The following is a 17,633-nucleotide window of genomic DNA, read 5'->3' on the forward strand; positions in this document are numbered from 1 at the left end:
TGGGTGCATTTTTGCCGTCTTTAATGGATCAGTGTGAAGACATACATAGAAATTAAGGGGGTGCATTTTTCTTGAGCTTTTCTTTTTCTTTAAAGCAAAGGCACTGCAAAATCTATTAATTAAAAGGTCGAATATAATACAATTATGTATAAAAGATATATATTTATTTTAAAAACTGTTCATTTCGGTTTTGGTTTTCGGACAATTGCATCCTGAATTTTCGGTTTTGGTTCAGAATTTTCATTTCGGTGCACCTCTACTAGGTATTCTTCATAAGTGGTTTGACAATACATTGGTGCAACTCTTATTTGCCTTTGTTTGCCATCATTGGCTATTATTTATTGCTGTTATGTTGCTCTGCTGGGCATGTGACCTAAACAACCTTTCTTTCATCCTTGGTGTATCAGAAGGTGCAGTACTGCCTGGAGGGTTGTAATAACTAAGGACAAGGGAACCTAAACATCAGTGGCCCCTTCGAGAATAAGTGCTACTCTAAGAAGGCCAGCCTAGATGTGAGCCTGTGTAGTGATATCGTTAACTGTCAGAGAGACGTAGGCGTGAAGCCAGCAGCACAGTAAACAGACCTTCCTGTAATCCTAATTTACTTCCAAAGATCGTAAATCTGACATTTGTTTACTTCTTGGTTAGTATTTGTGTTCGTTACCAATTCATCTTGTAGATGCTGTGCTGCAAAAAGGAGAGCATTTGCGTCCACAAGGGAAAGAAGAATAGAACAAGGAAAGTTTACTTTTTTAATGTAAGAAAGCTAACTGAAAACAGTGTGATGGTGTTAGGAAATGTACATTTTCTGATTGGGGTTCTTGTGGCACTGACTAGTGTGTCACCCATCTTCATGAACAATAAAGTGGAGCATTATGATTGAAATGGGTAATTTTGCTGTCCGTGTGCAGAGTAGAGTATATGGAGCTGGGCCCCAACTTTTTCTTTTTCAACTTTTTCAAGTTTCTCCACCCCAAACTTACTCATCCACACTATATTGCCAAAAGTGTTGGGACAGCCCTCCAAATCATTTGGTGGAGGGGGGATTATGGTGTGGGGTTGTTTTTCAGGGGTTGGGCTTTGTCCCTTAGTTCCAGTGAAGGGAACTTAACATTTTGGACAATTTCATGCTCCTTACTTTGTGGGAACAACTTGGGGACGGCCCCTTCCTGTTCCAACATGGCGCACAAAGCAAGGTCCATAAAGACATGGATGAGCGAGTTTGGGGTGGAGGAACTGTACTGACCTCAACCCGATAGAACACCTTTAAGATTAATTCGAGCAGAGACTGTGAGCCAGGCCTTCTCGTCCAACATCAGTGCCTCACCTCACAAATATGCTTCTGGAAGAATGGTCAAAGATTCCCATAGACACACTCATAAATCTTGTGGCCAGCCTTCCCAAAAGAGTTGAAGCTGTTATAGCTTCAAAGGGTGGGCCAACTAAATATTGTACCCTACGGACTAAGACTGGGATGCCATTAAAGTTCATGTGGGTATAAAGACAGGCACCCCAATACTTTTGGTAAAATAGTCTAGATACCTTCTATCCTCAATATTATCACACATACAGTGGGGACAGAAAGTATTCAGACCCCCTTACATTTTTCACTCTTTGTTATATTGCAGCCATTTGCTAAAATCATTTAAGTTCATTTTTTTCCTCATTAATGTACACACAGCTCCCCATATTGACAGAAAAACACAGAATTAGTGACATTTTTGCAGATTTATTAAAAAAGAAAAACTGAAATATCACATGGTCCTAAGTATTCAGACCCTTTGCTCAGTATTTAGTAGAAGCCCCCTTTTGATCTAATACAGCCATGAGTCTTTTTGGGAAAGATGCAACAAGTTTTTCACACCTGGATTTGGGGATCCTCTGCCATTCCTCCTTGCAGATCCTCTCCAGTTCTGTCAGGTTGGATGGTAAACATTGGTGGACAGCCATTTTTAGGTCTCTCCAGAGATGCTCAATTGGGTTTAAGTCAGGGCTCTGACTGGGCCATTCAAGAACAGTCACTGAGTTGTGAAGCCACTCCTTCGTTATTTTAGCTGTGTGCTTAGGGTCATTGTCTTGTTGGAAGGTAAACCTTCGGCCCAGTCGGAGGTCCTGAGCACTCTGGAGAAGGTTTTCGTCCAGGATATCCCTGTACTTGGCCGCATTCATCTTTCCCTTGATTGCAACCAGTCGTCCTGTCCCTGCATGCGGTCTTTCATGTGTCTTGCACTGAGGAGAGGATTCCGTCGGGCCACTCTGCCATAACGCCCCGACTGGTGGAGGGCTGCAGTGACGGTTGACTTTTTACAACTTTCTCCCATCTCCCGACTGTATCTCTGGAGCTCAGCCACAATGATCTTTGGGTTCTTGTTTACCTGTCTCACCAAGGCTCTTCTCCCCCGATAGCTCAGTTTGGCCGGACGGCCAGCTCTAGGAAGGGTTCTGGTCGCCCCAAATGTCTTCCATTTAAGGATTTTGGAGGCCACTGTGCTCTTAGGAACCTTAAGTGCAGCAGAAATTTTTTTGTAACCTTGGCCAGATCTGTGCCTTGCCACAATTCTGTCTCTGAGCTCTTCAGGCAGTTCCTTTGACCTCATGATTCTCATTTGCTCTGACATGCACTGTGAGCTGTAAGGTCTTATATAGACAGGTGTGTGGCTTTCCTAATCAAGTCCAATCAGTATAATCAAACACAGCTGGACTCAAATGAAGGTGTAGAACCATCTCAAGGATGATCAGAAGAAATGGACAGCACCTGAGTTATATATATGAGTGTCACAGCAAAGGGTCTGAATACTTAGGACCATGTGATATTTCAGTTTTTCTTTTTTAATAAATCTGCAAAAATGTCAACAATTCTGTGTTTTTCTGTCAATATGGGGTGCTGTGTGTACATTAATGAGGAAAAAAATGAACTTAAATGATTTTAGCAAATGGCTGTAATATAACAATGAGTGAAAAATGTAAGGGGGTCTGAATACTTTCCGTCCCCACTGTACATGAAAAATAGTGGAGTGAATTCATGCAGCTTGGCCATGTGATCTTTTAAGGATCGCAAGAAAGCATGACTCAGGACAAGCTGCATTTTTATTGTAAATGTGATATTTTGTGTGTTGTTGCAGAAATGGCAAGGGGGGAATCACTTTCTTAGGGGTGTGGGAGACAGTCAGTTAAAACAACATTGTCCTCATCCAACAAAATCTTAAATGCAGGCCTATTTACTCTGCAGTGGCCACCGTCAGAATCTTCAGGAAGCAACATTTCTGAAAATTTTGGAAGTCTGTGTCTCCTGCCATGGGCTGTGGTTCCATCCATGGACTCCTTCATCAATGCTGTATCCTGTAGCGATGCAGGGGCTGGATGGCAGCCTATGCTCCCAAGAGTGTTGAATGCTGAAGATTCTGAATGAAGCCAATATCAGTGGCACAAGCTATCGGAGAGGTACATATAATACTGTTTTTAAGACTTCCTTGAAATCAGACAAAATCACTTTAAGAGGGTTCCCTGGTCAAACGTACTGTATATAAACAGAAGAAAAAAGCATGTCAGTGTAGATAGATATACTTTTCATAAAAGAGCACAATATATTATTACTTATAATATATTACTTATTTGAAAAATTTTATAACAGAAATAAAAAAAAAGTTTTCTTTGTTCAAAAATGTTGGTCTTTTTTCATTTGTTTAGCAAAAAATAAAAAATCCAGTGGTGATTAAATACCACCAAAAGAAAGCTCTATCTGTCTCATAAAATTGTAGCACCCTGGAGTTTAGTCAGGAAGCTCCCCACAAATTACTTGCCAAGAGTAGTTATCTTGGTCGATTGATAGGGATCTATTGACTTCTCCCTAAGCTTGGCCTTGTTGCACTTTTCTCTTCTACCGCTAGGTGGCTGGGTACTTGGTGGTACTAGATACGAGAAGGGCAACCCAAGGTTGGGTTATGGGTATGTGGGTATCCCAGCCAATGGGCAGGGGTTTTCTTGAATACCTTGGCCTGCTGGGAGAGCCTATATATTTGGATGAGGTCAGGTGATCTGTGTTCTGTGCCACCTGAATGGCTGTCTGGGTGGACGTGTGTCGTATGCCCCGGGCTGCTAGGCTGGAGTTTGGGCCTATCCTGGGGGCATCTGGCTGCTAGGCTGTCTGAGGGCCTATCCAGAAGTAAGAGAGCAGCACAGGGTTGGGATTGCGGCTTGAAGTCCAACCAGAAGTGATGGTTCTGCCGGCCGGAGAACCTGTCAGTGGTCGGAGGTAGAAGAGAAGCTGTGCCCATGAAGGGACCAATCGCTTTTACCGGGGACCACAATGAGTAACTGAAGCAAGTACCGGAACCATATTCTCACCGAAGGGCACAGTGGAGAGTCGGGAAACTTCAGGCAGTGATCAAGTCAGGGACCCAAACAACGGAGGAGACGCTTGCAGAGCAGCCTTGTATGTCAAGGCAGGGACTGAGCTGGTTAGCAGTGAAGCTTGAGGAATATCTGAAGTGCCAAGCTAGGGACCCAGCAGAGAAGCGGGGTTGACGCTTGAGGGAGATACCACCGCAAACCTTGGAGGAGCTCAAGGGATTCAAAGTCAGTGAATCAGAGGGTCTAGTGTGAGACCAGGAGCTCAGTATTGAAGAACTACAAGGAGCAGTTGTAGTGGAGCTGAAAGAACTGATACGTTTGAGTTAGGAACTGTTAAAGGACTGTTACCATAGGAGACAGCAATCCTGCACATGCAGAAGTGGCCCCTTGCTGGGGTCTTTCCCTGCACGGCTGTTCTCCTATTGAAGTCTCGGAGTCTGCCAATTGGGTTTGCAACTATCTAAGGGTGTCCTGGCCCTAACCCACTTTTCCCCCAAAATATAAAAAAAGGACTGTCAAAAAAAATAAAACCTCTTTTACATCCAAGAAGTGTCTAGCGCCCAATGAATTTCACCATCTTTGCACCCACTATGCCTGACAACCCACCAGATATTGAAGGGTGTTCGCTATCTTTGGCCTTGGAGGTTCTCATTAGACCAAAAGAGGTAAAAGACTTTGCTACAAAATTATAAAAATTTCATATGAGTACAGTGTTGCATGACTGCGCAATTGTCATTCAATGAGTGACAGCGTTCAAAGCTGAAAATTGGCCTGGGCAGGAAGGGGGTATAAGTGCCCAGTAAACAAGTGCTTAAAATAGGGTGACAATGTTCTGTCCCACTAATTCGGGGTACTTTGTCGCAGTAAGTGGGCTTAGCACTATATGACCATATAGTGTGACCAAACCCCCATATTTTTTGAATATGTTCAGGTGTTTTTAACTAGCCCTGCAGGAAATGTCATTCTTGTATGTGTGCACTGTAAAATATTTTGTACTGTTTGTTGGTCTTATAGCAGCACCATCTTGAATTTAAACGCATTGTATGGTGTGCCCCCCAAATATGTTCTTGTATATTGTAATAGGCCCTGACCAGGTCTTTTGGGCTGGAGCACCCCTCCCCCTCCTCATTACCTCCTATTTAGTGGCCACCAGTGTATAGGATGTATCCCCTTCAGTTCTCCCACATAGAGGAGTTTAGCTCCCATGGTTGAGACAAAGGATCTTCCATTCTATTACTAGAGTAGAACCCACTAATTCGGGGTACTTTGTCGCAGTAAGTGGGCTTAGCACTATATGACCATATAGTGTGACCAAACCCCCGTATTTTTTGAATATGTTCAGGTGTTTTTAACTAGCCCTGCAGGAAAAGTCATTCTTGTATGTGTGCGCTGTAAAATATTTTGTAATGTTCTGTCCCTGTCCGTGGCCCCACAGTGTTACTTTGTCACACAGGCTTCTGATAGAGACTACAAATTGCTGCTTCAGCATACAGTACCCAGGCATGGACCAGTGTTGGTACCATTAGGAAACCTACCACAAAAGGATGAAACAAAGATGAAAACAAGCATTTTATTTAAAAATTTGCATTTGATTATGAAACACAGTGCTTTAGCAAACTATGGGGGAGATTTATTAAAACAGCAGCACACAGAATCTGGTGCAGGTGTGCATGGTAGCCAATCAGCTTCTAACTTCAGCTTGTTCAATTAAGCTTTGACATAAAAAAAAACCCTGAAAACTGATCGGTCTCTATGCACAACTGCAGATTCTGCATGCTCCAGCTTTAGTAAAACAGGAAGAGGCACCAGAGATGCTGCTTGCTGAGTTATCCAGCCTCCCTGAGTCACTTTACCCTGGCCCAGATTCAACCCAGGCCTGGCTCTCAGCCAAACCAATTTACCTACACTAACAGCTACCCCCCTATAATTCTGTAGCACCCTTTAGCTAGTGTATATAGTTAGCTGTTAGTGTAAGGTAAGTTGGTTTTGCTGAGAGCCATGCCTGGGTTGAATCTGGGTCACGGTTGAGTGAATCAGGGAGGCTGGATGACTCAGCAAGCAGCATCTCTGATGCCTTCCCCTGTTTTCTGGAACCTTGGAGAAGCTTCTAGATACAGTGGCTGGAGGATAGGAGGGGCTGTTTGGAATATTTATGAGGGCCCCAGCCAATCCCAGCAGAAAGGGGCTGGAAGGGGGCAGGCCATAAATCAGGGGGCAGGTCATAAATAGCCATGAGTCATGCCAGCAGGGGCAGTTGGGTGGAAAATGGAGATAGAGTACTGAGGAGGCTATCAGTGGCCATTGAGGTTGCCCCCTAGTCCGGGGTAGGGGTGACTTCAAGCCTAGGGCTTGGGTGTTAAAGTGATCCTCTACAACACACACAAAGAAATCCTATCCTGGAGGCACAGGAGCAAGTAAAAGGACAGCAGGAGCAGGTCAGCACGTCCGGAGTTCTCCTGAGAAGCCAGCCGGGTTAGCTGCTGTCAGTCTGGAGGACTGTGGAGAGAGTGTCAGTCTGGAGGACAGTGGGGAGAAGTTAGCCAGGAGGACTAGTGAAAGGGGCAGCTTCATTCAACCAGTGGGTTGGCAGTGCCTGAAGAGCTTGTGCTGGGCCCAGTGACCATGGTAGGAAGTGCTGGAAATGTGTTAGCTGTGTCACTCCAATGTTCTACAAGTATAGTGGCTGTGAGTCCCTGCCTGTAATGGGCCATTGCTACAAATCCCTTTAGAGTGACAAAGCTGGGAGTCCTGCCAGCAAGTTAGAGCTGGAGGAAGCAGAGGAGTGTATATGTAGCAAGGTCCCAGGCCTCCTTTGGTCTAATGAGGACCTCCAGGGCCAGAGATAGCTGACATCCTTCTGTATGTAGTGGGTTGTGAGGCATAGTGGGTGCAAAGATGGTGAAAGTCATTGGGCGCCAGACACTTCTTGGATATACAAGAGGTTTTATTTCTCTTGACAGTCCTTTTTGTATTTTTGGGGGGAAAGAGGGTTAGGGCCAGGACACCCGTAGGTAGTTGCAAGTTAAATTAGCAGACTCCAAGACTTCAATAGCAGGACAGCCGTGCAGGGAGAGGCCTCCAGCAAGAAGCTACATCTGCACATGCTGGAATGCTGTCTCCTATGGCAACAGTCTTTAACAGCTCCTAACAAAAGCATAACAGTTCTTTCACCTTCACTACAACTCTCCTTGTAGTTCTTCAGCACACTGAGCTCCTGGGTTCTCACTAGACCCATTGATTCACTGCCACTAAATCCCTTGAGCTCCTCCAGTCTTCACAATGGTATCTTCCTCAAGCGTTAACCCTGCCTCTCTGCTGGGTCCCTAACTTGGCACTCCCGATACTTCTCAAGCTTCACCCCTGCTGGCCTGCTCGGTCCCTGGCTTGACAGACAAGGCTGCTCCACAAGCATCACCTCCGCTGACTGGGTCCCTGATTTATCACCGTCTGAAGTTTCCCGATTCTCCACCGTGCCCGTTCGGTGAGAATACTATTCCGGTACTTGCTTCAGTTACTCACTGTGGTCCCTGGTAAGATGAATGGTCCCTTTGTGGCCACAGCTTTCCCTTTACCACCGACCACTGACAGGTTCTAGGGCCGGCAGAACCTTCACTTCTGGTTGGACTGCAAGCCACAATCCCAACCCTGCGCTGCTCTATTGCTTCTGGATAGGCCCTCTATTGCTTCTGGACAGCCTAGCAGCCAGATGGCCCCAGGATAGGCCCAATCTCCAGCCTAGAAGCCCAGGGCATCGTGACACACGTCCACCCAGACAGCCGCTCAGGTGACACAGAACATAGATCACCTGACTCCACCCAAATATATAGGCTCTCCCAGCAGGCCAAGGAATCCAAGAAAACCCCTGCCCATTGGCTGAGATACCCCATGTACTCATAACCTGACCTTGCATTGCCCTTCTCATATCTAGTACCACCAAGTACCCAGCCACCTAGTGGTAGAAGAGAAAAGTGCAACAAGGCCAAACTTAGGGAGAAATCAATAGATCCCTATCAATCAACCAGGATAACTACTCCTGGCAAGTATATTTGTGAGGAGCAACCCTGCCTAAACTCTAGAGTGCTACATCTATAGGGAAAGTTGTCCCTGGAATTGTTTTGAAGTCAAGTGGGCATCCCATAATTCCCAATCCACATCCAAGTTCTAATCCCTCAAATAAATAACAAAAACAAAGTACTAGACTGTTCTTTGACTCTGAGTGCCTGTGGAGATTTGGTGTGCCTGGCTGTGCAGGTTGGGGGATCCCATTCTACTTTGCGGCTCCTTAGGGGGTGCTCTACATATCCTACAATTTACAACTACTTTAACTAAATGAACGTTTTGTGATCTGTTCCCAAGCACACAACTTTCATCCTCCGAGCCAGCCCTATGAGCTATACCTTCTGCATCTAGGATCTGTTCATGTGTTCATAATTTGGCAAGGAATTCAGGATGGGTTGTATATAAGATTTTTTTTTTGTATCTTATCTTTTACGAATTCACAAGTAGAGGAAAGGATGGTAGGTGGTCTGTTTTTTTTTTTTAAATGAGGGCCCATTGAGGATTGAATTTTCCATGACAGAAACAAACTCGTATTTAGTGATGGAAGGAAGTTCAGGGTGAATGTGCGTCTGTGCAATGATGTCATTAATTGTAACAGAGGCAAGGGAGTGGAGCCAGCAGCAGAGAAAAACAGACCTTTTATGATCTGTATTTATTTAACCCACCATCCGTCTGTGATTCCATATCAGTTCATCCCTTTTTTTTACTTGTCACTTACACTGCTATCGGCTGTGGGAGCGTAATACCGAAAAAGAGGAGAGGACCTGTCTTCATTACGGGTAAGTGCAAACAATACACCCGTTTATGAATGATGATTAAAGGGATGCTCTGCAGATCAGTTTCTTATTTAAAGTGTTACTGTTTACATTCTTACAAGGTCAGTCCATCCAAAACTGATATTTAACTTTTTACGCAGTCCCAAATGACCTGTTTTTATAACTTTTGTCCCTCCTGAATTATCACACATTTTTGGTCCAAATTAAAGACCTCTACAGAAAAAAAAAGTATTACTTTGTGTGTAACTATGGGCAAAGTAAAAAAAATGCCATATATGCTGCAGTTTGTCATAAACACAGCAGTTTTTATATCAAAAATATTGGAAGCACTATAAAGCCTTTATAGTAAAATAAAATAAACAAAAATAATTCAATTAAATTGATATGAAACTTTGCAGTGTTTTAATTCCCAAAAAACATTTGTATAACGCAACTTTGAGCACATTGCACGAATGTACCCTTGTGTGTACATCTCACATACATTCTATAATAAATCTGTGTTCTTTTCTTTACTTGACTCATCCTTTTTATGTAAATGTAAATTAGATGTAAATTAAATGTAATGTAAAATTGGCAGGGCCTCACCATCTATAGCCCCTACCCATTATAGAAAGGTATGTCCTCACTTTAAATGCAGGATCCCCCTCTTTTCCTTTCACCTTCCCATTACAGAAAGGCAATAATGATCCAATAGTCCACAACTTCTTTTATCACTTGCATTGATCAGGGTACGTAGTAAAAATCAATTTATTTAAAGTTATAAATACCTATAGAAATATGTTGCTTATAGGCCTATGTTTATCCCAAGCATTTTTTACAATTCCCTTAATATTGACTGACTCACTACGTCTGCTGAAAGTCTTGTTCAAGCATCCACTACTCTATCAGTAAAATAATACTTTATAAAGCTGAGTATACGCTAGTAGAATACTATTTGAAATGTTTCATTTAACCACTTCAATACCGGGCACTTTCCCCCCTTCCTGCCCAGGCCAATTTTCAGCTTTAAGCGCTGTCGCACCTTGAATGACAATTGCGCGGTCATGCAACACTGTACCTAAAACTAAATTTTTATAATTTTCTTCCCACAAATTTACCTTTCTTTTGGTGGTGCTTGAAAAAAAAAGTTTTCCTTTGTTTCTGTTATAAAATTTTGTTTTCTCCTTCACTGACGGGCACTGATGAGGCTGCACTAATGGGCACTGGTGAGGCGGCACTGATGCGGTGGCACTTATAAGGTGGCACTGATGAGGAGGCACTGATATGTAGAATTGATGGGCACTGATAGGTGGCACTGATATCCAGAACTGATGGGCACCGATAGGCTACACTGATATGCAGCCCTGATGGGCACTGATGGGCACTAATAGGTGGCACTGATAGATGGTAATGGATAGGCAGCACTGATGAGGAGCTACTGACAGGCATTACTGATTGGCATCGGAAGGGCACTTCCTGGTTCATGCTGTGATTGGTCACAGCTAATCACATGGTAAAGAGCCTCCATCAGAGGCTCCCTACCATGATCAGAGATGCGGTGTGTCAGAATGACACACACAGCACCACCGATTGCTGCGCTGCATGCCCCCGCGGGCGCGCTCCGGCATGTTATCCTGAAAGCTGTCATATGACATCCAGTCAGGATAACAGAACCACCGCCCGCCCGTCATTCTGCTATAGGCCGGATGGGAAGTGGTTAAGGAACGATCGTTTGATTTTCTAATTGTTACTGGGGTCAAATTGATGTTTGTTTTAAACCGCAGTCAAAGGCGAAGGATAGAAATTTTTTCTCTTACATGATTCACTGCACTGACCAGGTTGTCACTAACCATGTCACCCATGCTGCAGCTGTTATCCCTCTGCATTCCTGCCAGTGAGGAGAGGAGGAGAGAGGACACAAGACACTTGTAAAGCTGTGCAGCCAGAGGAAAGCCCCATCCATCACCTGGGAAAACAAATGAAAAGAGTAATGCTGTTGCTGTGCAGCCTGGGAAAGGACTGCGCCTGCTGTAGGAGCAAACAAACAAAGCCTGGTGCTCTAGGCACAGCATACCCCTCGGGATTTTGAGAACAGATCAGGAAGGTATATAAAAAAAATTCCTTTATTGTTGAACAGAATAATTATACAATAGAAAAAAATGAAATCTAAAATCAATGATAATAATACAAAAGTAGCAAGCATTGTTGTCACTGCCCTGTGAAACAGTAGCGGGCTAATATAAGTAGCTGCATAGAATGACGCCTGACATGTTTCAGACTAGGGTCCTTCTTCAAAGGCTTTGTGTCATCTATAGCATATATATTCTATAATGTAAACATAGTTGAACGTTAGTACAGCAATGCAATCAAATTGAAATAATTTTTATACAAAAATTGCTATAGATAACACAAAGCCTTTGAAGAAGGACCCTAGTCTGAAACATGTCAGGCATCATTCTATGCAGCTACTTATTTTAGCCCGCTACTGTTTCACAGGGCAGTGACAACAATTATTCTGTTCAACAATAAAGAAAATTTTTTTATATACCTTCCTGGTCTGTTCTCAAAATCCCGAGGGGTATGCTGTGCCTAGAGCACCAGGCTTTGTTTGTTTGCTTATTGGATTGATCAGACCAGATAACACATGCACTGCCATCACACATTTTTCTATTACTGCTGTAGGAGCAAGGACTTGTGGGAGATGTAGTCCCCAGGGAGACTGAACTACAGATCTCAGCATCAGGGCTGAGACAAGGGGTGGGCAGGATGGGCGTGTGCCCTGGGCGCTGTGAAGTGCGGGTGACCACAAGAAGGTTGTGGTAGGAATTTTGGGGTCAGCAGGGGATAAAAATTGTTCTAGGAAGGAAAATTGAGGGAGGTGTGCTAGGAGTGGTGATTTGAGGGGATTTGTGTTGGGAGGGGGGGAGAAGATTTGTGCTAGCAGGGGGAATTTTGGAGGATTTGTGCTGATGGGACAATTTGCTGCAATGTGAGCGATGTAGAGGGTCGCTAACATCTTCTGGTCTGTGGGAGCACCACTATCAAGTCTGGTGTCTTTGCCTGTTGTGTGGAGGACATTACAACAGCTGGCAGCATGGAGCCCCTCACAAAGAGCGAGAGGAGGCAAATCTTCATCCTATGTGTCCATGAGAGGCCACTGGCCATACCCTCCTCATACTATTTTCTGCTGAAGAAGTCCCCGCCCACTGGGACGCAACGCGTCCAGAAAGAGGATACGTTGTGACGTCACCTGCAGGCCATCGCGCATCCTCAGAGAGTTGTGTTTACATCATTGCTCTTGCCTGCTTACTTGCACTGGTTAGGTGCTTCACTTGTGAGTGTATCTCTTTTATCTTTTTAAATAAAATAGTTTATACGGAGAGCACTATCTTTGCCATTATTCTCTGTTCCATATGCCACTGTATTATCCGAGAGTGTCCTGATCCAGCCTTATGACGGAAGTTTTGAACGCTGAACCGCTGTTCTCCATACCTGTATGACCCATAAGGGAATGCCTATTATGACCCTCTATAATTAAAGGGTCCTCTTTGTCAGGTGAGAGGCCACTCTGCATAATGGTGGTGGGCACGTCCATTTGTCACCTTTTCCGGCATGCTGTTTGATCACACATGATTGTTTGGATTCACTGGATGACTCATGGACTTTCTGTGCTGCTTTGAACTTTGAAAGATTTTATTTTCATTGTGTTCTGTGGAAACTGACACAATCACAGCACGTAGTCATATTATATTTGTGTTATTCATTTTATGACATACATCGTATATTCTCCGCATTGCATGTTATTGCGTATGTTTATTTATTTATTTTTTTGATTTGTCCCTATTTAGCGCTGCACCATTTGCTTATACATTTATTCTAGGGATTTGATTGTTGACCCTGGTGTTCAGCTGCTGAGCATTGTTATACGTATTTGCGCTGATTTTTACTTTTACATATATATAAGGGAACAGTATTGTCACTTGGGACACTGTTTAGGCTCTTACAAACGTGTTTCTGGTACTCACGTTTGAGCTCTCCAACCCTGGATTTGGGCCCCAATGCACTGGCCATTGGGAAAAAATTTGTAGAGGACTGTCAAACCACTCTTTTTGCATTGCCCCTTAGTCAGGACTCCCTTTAGTGTAGGGATTAGGGGTAAAGTCACTGGTTTATGACTTCATTTCCATCCTTTGGGCTCTGTTTTACTGTGTGTTGCACAATCAAGTCTGGTGTCTTTGCCTGTTGTGGGGAGGGCGTCACAACAGCTGGCATCATGGAGCCCCTCACAAAGAGCGAGAGGAGGCAAATCTTCATCCTATGTGTCCATGAGAGGCCACTGGCCATACCCTCCTCATACTATATAAGGGAATGGTATTGTCACTTGGGACACTGTTTAGGCTTTTACAAACGTGCTTCTGGTAGTCACGTTTGAGCTCTCCAACCCTGGATTTGGGCCCCAATGTACTGGCCATTTGGAAAAAATTTGCAGAGGACTGTCAAACCACTCTTTTTGCATTGCCCCTTAGTCAGGACTCCCTTTAGTGTAGGGATTAGTAGTAAAGTCACTGGTTTATTACTTCATTTCTATCCTTTGGGCTTTGTTTTACTGTGTGTTGCACAAATATATTTTTTCCCTTCAGGTGTCACTTTGGTGTTTCAGAGGGTGTGGCATTGTCTGTAAAGTCGTTGACATCCGGAGTCAGGGGACCCAAACATCAGCAGCTCCTTCAGTGGTAAGCACTATATACAAATGATTTTCTAATAGTGTATGGACAGCTTAACGTAAGACTCCATTCACACCTGAGAGTATCAATTTACTGCCGTTTTTTTTAAAGCTTTTTTGCAGCTTTTTACAAGCTTTTCTAAAGCGTTTTAGAAGTGTATTACAAGCGTTTTACAGCTTCAGGTATTTTTATCTAATTGAAAGTAATAGGGGGAGGAGAGAAAATTAGGGGTGGAGAGCTGCTATTTGAGCGGAAAACGCTCGTAAAACGCTCAAGTTAGGCACTTCTATTGAAGTCTATGGTGTCAAAAATGCTTGTAGTCTGCCAAAAAGAAGCTTATGTACTTTTTAGAGCTTCAGGTGACAGAACGCTCAGATGTGAACAGGGACCATTGAAATGAATGGGATTTTGCTTGTTGGGTGTTTTAAAGCTACAAGCTTCTAGCAGAAAACCGCTCCAGTGTGAACGGGGCCATACTGCCATAGCTCCCAACTGTCCCTGATTTGGATCAATGTCCCTCTGTCCCTCTGATTCCAAAGTAGGGCTATAATATTTCCTGCACTATAAAGAGCCTTCTGGCACCCATCATAATCCCCTACACACCATTCCCCCTACAGTTTCTTTGCTCAATTTAGCCAAAAATGTCCTGAGGTGGTTGAAAGATGCAATCAACATAGGGAAACCCTATCAGCATTGATACATTATGGGGCTTGGTGGTTTCCACTCGAACCCTGCTTTCCCAGGCACCAGTTCACAAGGGCTCCCTGGTAATTACAGTCCTGGGTGTAGGTCTACCACGGTCATCTAAACAACAAGAGATGGTCCAAGAAGCAAGTCTTCTTTAACACTGATTGGCCATATGGAGGGTTGGACATCTTAACCACTTCGCTACCCGGCCATAGACAAATGACGTGCACAGATGGGATCTCCCATCCTGGGTGGACGTCATATGACGGCCTGGGCTTCCCGGCCGCCTAGGAGGCGCGTGCGCGCCACGTTGCTCGGGACCCGGTGCGTGTGCCCGGTGGCCGCGATGTCCGCCGGGCACCCGCGATTGCCCGTTAACCGGGCCAGACCGTGGATCTGTGTGTGTAAACACACAGATCAACGTCCTGTCAGTTGAGAGGAGACCGATCTGTGTTCCCAGTACAGAGGAACACTGATCGGTCTCCTCCCCTTGTGCGTCCCCACCCCCTACAGTTATAATCACTCCCCTAGGAAACATTTAACCCCTCATGTCCCCCTAGTGGTTAACCCCTTCACTGCCTGTCACAATTTATACAGTAATGAATGCAATTTTATAGCATTGATCGCTGTATAAATGTGAATGGTCCCAAAAATGTGTCAAAAGTGTCCGATGTGTCCGCCATAATGTCGCAGTCACGAAAAAAAAACGCGATCGCCGCTATTGCTAGTAAAAAAAAAAAAAATATATATTTAAAAAAAAAATGCCATAAATCTATCCCGTATTTTGTAGACGCTATAACTTTTGCGCAAACCAATCAATATACGCTTATTGCGTTTTTTTTTTTTTTTTTACCAAAAATATGTAGAAGAATACGTATCGGCCGAAACTGAGGAAAAAATTTGTTTTTTTTTTTTTTAAATTGGGATATTTATTATAGCAAAAAGTAAAAAATATTGTGTTTTTTTTCAAAATTGTCGCTCTTCTTTTGTTTATAGCGCAAAAAATAAAAAACGCAGAGGTGATCAAATACCACCAAAAGAATGCTCTATTTGTGGGGAAAAAAGGACGTCAATTTTTTTGGGTACAACGTCGTACGACCGCGCAATTGTCGTTTAAAGTGCGACAGCGCTGAAAACTAAAAATTGGTCTGGGAAGGAAGGGGGTGAAAATGCCCTGTATTGAACCGGTTAAAGTGGATGTAAATCCTCACATATACCCAGTGAAGCGAAAAAGCCTCAGGTGATACACAGAGATGAAACAAATCCTCCTACATAGGTTTTACTTGTTTAACTGCAGTCTTCTTTTCTCTACAACCCTTCAAAGTGACAATCTTTATCTATCTGTGAGTAGTACAGAGAAGGAAGTGGAGAACTGCAGTTACAGCTCTGAGGCACTGTGGGAGCCCTGATTGGAGGAAAGGGACATGCAGAGCTGTATTCTGAAGAGACAAGCTGTGTGCTTATCTCCCTCCCTGACACAAATTTTAGCTCATGTTATCACATGTGTTGGAAAACTTCTCAGAAGCGACTCATGCTGATAACAGAGGAACGAAGCACCAGAGAGAAAGGACACTTAGAGCTTTGCAGAGGGACAAGTAAACACTACCGATATACAATGCCTTCAAAAAGTTTTCACACCCCATTGACATTTTCCACATTTTGTCATGTTACATCTAAAAACGTAAATGTATTTTATGTGGATGTTATGTGATAGACCAACACAAAGTGGCACATCATTGTGAAGTGGAAGGAAAATGATAAATTGTTTTTAAACTTTTTTACAAATAAATATCTGAAAAGTGTGGCGTGCATTTGTATTCAGCCACTTTTACTCTGATACCTCTAACTAAAATCCAGTGGGACTAATTGCCTTCAAAAGTCACCTAATTAGTAAATAGACTCAACCTGTGTGTAATTTAATCTCAGTATAAATACAGCCGTTCTGTGAAGCCCCACAGAGGATTGTTAGAGAACCTTAGTGAACAAACAACATCATGAAGGCCAAGGAACACACCAGACAGGTCAGGGATAAAGTTATGGAGAAGTTTAAAGCAGGGTTAGGGTATAAAAAAATATCCCAAGCTTTGAACATCTCACGGAGCACTATTCAATCCATCATCTGAAAATGGAAAGAGTATGACACAACTGCAAACCTACCAAGACATGGCCGTCCACTGAAACTGACAGGCCGGGCAAGGAGAGCATTCATCAGAGAAGCAGCCAAGAGGCCCATGGTAACTCTGGAGGAGCTGCAGAGATCCACAGCTCAGGTGGGAGAATCTGTCCATGGGACAACTATTAGGTGTGCACTCCACAAATCTGGCCTTTATGGAAGAGTGGCACGAAGAAAGACATTGTTGAAAAAAGCCATAAGAAGTCCCGTTTGCAGTTTGTGAGAAGCCATGTGAGGGACACAGCAAACATGTGGAAGAAGGTGCTCTGGTCAGATGAGACCAAAATTTAACTTTTTGGCCATAAAGCAAAACATTATGTGTGCCAGAAAACAAACACTGCACATCTCCCTAAACACACCATCCCTACCATGAAACATGGTGTGGGGATCATGTTGTGGGGATGCTTTTCATCAGCAGGGACAGGGAAGCTGGTCAGAGTTGATGGGAAGATTAATGGAGCCAAATACAGGACAATCTTAGAAGAAAACCTGTTAGAGTCTGCAAAAGACTTGAGACTGGGGCGGAGGTTCACCTTCCAGCAGGACAACAACCCTAAACATACAGCCAGAGCTACAATGGAATGATTTAGAGCAAAGCATATTTATGGGTAATGCCGCATACACACGATCGGATTTTCCAACAACAAATGTTCGATGGGAGCCTGTTGTTGGAAATTCCGACCGTGTGTAGGCTCCATTGGACATTTTTCATCGGAATTTCCGACAAACAAAATTTGAGATCTGGATCTCAAATTTTCCGACAACAAAATCCGTTGTCGGAAATTCCGATCATGTGTACACATTTCCGACGCACAAAATTCCATGCATGCTCGGAATCAAGCAGAACAGCCGCACTGGCTATTGAACTTCATTTTTCTCGGCTCT

General features: G+C 43.7%; 1 protein-coding gene across 2 annotated transcripts in view; it reads left to right on the top strand.

Moving 5' to 3' along the window:
* Positions 1-9,009: 9,009 nt before the first annotated feature.
* LOC141106375 (uncharacterized) overlaps positions 9,010-17,633 on the top strand; it is a 60,059-nt gene continuing 51,435 nt past the window's right edge. For both annotated transcript variants that reach the window (XM_073597104.1, XM_073597105.1), the window contains exons 1-2: positions 9,010-9,188; positions 13,805-13,897. The gene's annotated coding sequence lies outside the window, so the exon portion shown is untranslated. The remainder of the gene's footprint in view (positions 9,189-13,804; positions 13,898-17,633) is intronic.

The sequence above is a fragment of the Aquarana catesbeiana genome, linkage group LG08, assembly GCF_042186555.1.
Source record: "Aquarana catesbeiana isolate 2022-GZ linkage group LG08, ASM4218655v1, whole genome shotgun sequence".
Lineage (NCBI taxonomy): Eukaryota > Metazoa > Chordata > Amphibia > Anura > Ranidae > Aquarana > Aquarana catesbeiana.